The sequence below is a fragment of the Crocuta crocuta genome, unplaced genomic scaffold (assembly GCF_008692635.1).
Source record: "Crocuta crocuta isolate KB4526 unplaced genomic scaffold, BGI_CrCroc_1.0 scaffold152, whole genome shotgun sequence".
Classification (NCBI taxonomy): Eukaryota; Metazoa; Chordata; class Mammalia; order Carnivora; family Hyaenidae; genus Crocuta; species Crocuta crocuta.
Genome location: NW_027528798.1, coordinates 2,670,377 through 2,673,829, shown reverse-complemented (window position 1 = coordinate 2,673,829; position 3,453 = coordinate 2,670,377). Strand labels below are relative to the sequence as shown.

At 38.1% G+C, this 3,453-nt stretch overlaps 1 long non-coding RNA gene across 1 annotated transcript; it reads right to left on the bottom strand.

The window, feature by feature from the left end:
* Positions 1–470: 470 nt before the first annotated feature.
* LOC144224487 (uncharacterized) lies at positions 471–1,113 on the bottom strand. Its single transcript, XR_013333060.1, has 2 exons — positions 1,041–1,113; positions 471–571 (listed from the first exon to the last, which is right to left on the bottom strand). It is a non-coding gene; the product is annotated as an uncharacterized LOC144224487 (long non-coding RNA).
* Positions 1,114–3,453: the final 2,340 nt, after the last annotated feature.

Sequence of the window (3,453 nt, the reverse complement as noted above, 5' to 3'; positions counted from 1 at the left end):
TCTCCCTCCTGTCCTCTCTGGGGTAGGCTTCAGGCCACTTTGGCTCCAACCACATTTCAAGCTCAGCATCCTGATGTTATGTTATTGTGAATATTAGCATTGGGCCAAGATCAAATTTAAGTCTATCAAGCCTCCTTGGATACAGACACTCTTCATAGATTAGTTCCTTAAAGTTGGCTCAATCTAATCCCACCTCCATTCACCCTCTTCTAGGTAGCAGGTAGCCCAGACTCACTCCTCATGCCCTGGGCTCTGAACCTCCTGCCATTTCCCAGAAAATATATCAAAGTAGAATCCAAGTTAGCCCTCCCAAACCTTCAGTTTACATGGAACTTGGTCCATACTAGGTTAAAGAACTTTCTAGATTTAAATATCCATCTTTCCCCTACTATTCTATAATAATTTCCTCTTACATTCAAACAGGACAGTGTAATGACTATATCCCTCTAACAAAAAAATTAATATGGTCCAACTGGTCATAAATTTTATGCTCATTTCCTCCATATTTACAGACATTCATAAAAAATTGAGAAATCTCATGAGCTATATGGATGGGTCACTGTATAATTGCCTACAAAGAAAGAGAAAAAAAGTATTTAGGATATAAAAGTGAAAGAATGATATATAATTCATAATATGGAGATGAAAGGTGGGTGAACATGAAGTGGTTCTTCCCTTGAAAATGTTTAATCATCTTTAATATCAACACACCTTATTATAAAGACAACATGGCTTATCCAAATACAATCAGTAGAGTACTACAGTCTTTAATCAAAAGATTATGGAATTCTCAAATAGTCACTAGGATAGAGCATTTTACGAATATGGTTTGAATATTAGTTAAATACAGATTTTTTAATAGTTGAGCCATTATGTAATTACATAATATTTATATAATGACAATTGCATACTCCTTAAGTGAAAGTTAGATTTAATGAGACATTTATTGGCACAAATGATTAATAATAAAACTCTCCCTGCTGAAGATAATTTACACACATGTGATACGGCCAAAATGCAAAGCTCTTTTTCATGCTTACCTTGTGTGCCATGTAGCCTATTCCTAGCCAGTCCAAATCAATTCCTTGTTAAAAAACATCAGCCCAGGACCTTAGGGTAATAATTGTTAGGAGTGAAACAATGGACAAAGGCAACTTTTTAAACATGTTGCGGTTATATATTTAAATTTTATTTTGTTAGTAAATTGGTACTTTTTCCTCAGCCATTTACGGAAACATCTCAGGGACCAAAATAAGCATAGTCCCGTTTCTTTTGGGGGGGGGAGGGAAGGGAAGTAGGTGCACATTTGAAAAGTAGGTAATTTGGGAATAATGTGATCATCATCTCAAATGGACAAGAGCAGGAATGTATGATACATGCCAAACATGGTCAATTGCTGAGTGCCATGCTAGGTCCTTCAGTGCACAATTTCAGAATCAGAGGAAACATGGGCATTTTTTGTTTGTTTGTTTTGGACTTGTAACTAGAACATCCTGACAGGTTACTATCATGATCTTCCAAATAAGTGGTTAGGAAAGCCATATTGGGTACGATAGGTCTTGTGGATTCTTTTTTTAAATTCTTTTAATGTTTATTTTTGAGAGACAGAGACAGAGCACAAGCAAGGGAGGGGCAGAGAGAGAGAGGGAGACACAGAATCTGAATCAGGCTCCCGTCTCTGAGCTGTCAGCACAGAGCCCGATGTGGGGCTTGAACTCACAAACTGTGAGATCAGGACCTGAGCCGAAGTTGAAAGGTTAACCGACCAAGCTATCCGGGCGCCTCTGTGGTGTTTTAGATAAAATGTGTCTGTGATGACTCCCAACTCCTTATAATGCTCTCATTTACATTACAAATCAGAAGCATAGGTTTGAGCTCTGGATGGACTACTCTCTATCTGTGCTTCCCTTTTAATAAATCACTAAATGCTTTATGGGACTCCATTTCCTCCTCAGCAAAATGGTGATATTGGAGTGTCCCTTCTACCTTCCATACTTAAGAGGAACAAACACCATACTGTTGGCCAAGGACTGAGTTCTCATTGCTTTTTTTCCCAGACTCTAACTAGAACACATGCCATAATACAAAATTTAATCTCTGTTGTATCCTTCATACCTGACATGGCACTTTGTGCAAAGAACACACCAATATCAGAGGAATGGATGGGTATGTGCATTGAACTCTACTTTAATGTTCTTCAATTTTTTCTATTATTCCATAGTAAGATAGAAAGGAGAGATGTCACAATACTTGGAGATAATGTACACATGTGAGAAAATGTGAACTCAGCATCCAGTTGCCATGACTTTGGTACCTTCCTGGGAACTGCAATATCATTAGGACACTGTCCTAGGCCATACCACTTTTTTTTTTTTCCTGAAATGGATCTATTATGAGCAGCATCGTCTCTGAACTTGGAACTGCCAAAATTCCTACTTTGCGTTGGAAAACAGACTTCTGAATAAAAGACCTTGAGGTTTTTTGGCTTCTCCAAGTCCATGGTTAGAAGGGAAGATATCAAGGGTGATGAAGACCTTAAGGAAGGACTGGACATATTTAATTAATTTAGTAAAGAAGATTTCTGAAGGTTGGATGTGGTGAGTGGGGTGGTTAAAAAATATTTGCTCTCATTTTAGCCATGGTTGTAGTTGGGTAGAAGAATAGGAAATTTTGTTTATTCCACTTCAGTACAAATTTTTAGACAGTAGTACACAACAGTCACAAATTAATTACATGCATTTTAGAAAGCAATATTTTTTCCTGAAATGGGCAGATACCTCCAAAAGGCTTGACAAAAGATACTGTTGATGATGGGCTTTCACAAAGGATTTTTGAGGGTTTTATTCTACCTCCACCTCCTAGTAGCTGTATAACCTTGGAGGCAAAATTCTTAATGTCTATCAGCTCTGGTTTACTCACCTTTTAAATGGAGATGATTATAACAATGTAATATGGTTGCAGATGTTAGAGACTCACCTCTGTTTTTTAAATTTAATTTTATTGATTTATTTTGAGAGAGAGGCAGAAAGCATGAGCAGGGGAGAAGCAGAGAAAAAGGGAGAAAGCAGATCCCAAGCAGGCTCCACACTGTCAGCATGGAGCCAGACACAGGGCTCAGTCTCAGTCACTGAACCTACTGAGCCACTTAGGCAGGCACCCCTCAACTCTGTTCTTAATATGGAGAAAATAATTTCAGATCCTCTGACTCTAATTTAGAGATTTTTCTGAAGACACATATATTAGGGATACATTCTCATTTGGTATATCTTTGCATTATCTCCCAAGGTCTTTTGGGCACACCTGCATGTGTGTGCGCGCGTGCGCGCGCGCACACACACACACTTTTTATAAACTTTTACCCAAAACTAAAGTCATTTCTTTGGCCAAGAGGCAGTCCATTCTTTGAACTTCACTAATTTTCGGACCTTGCATTTCCTAAAGTTAAAAAGGATT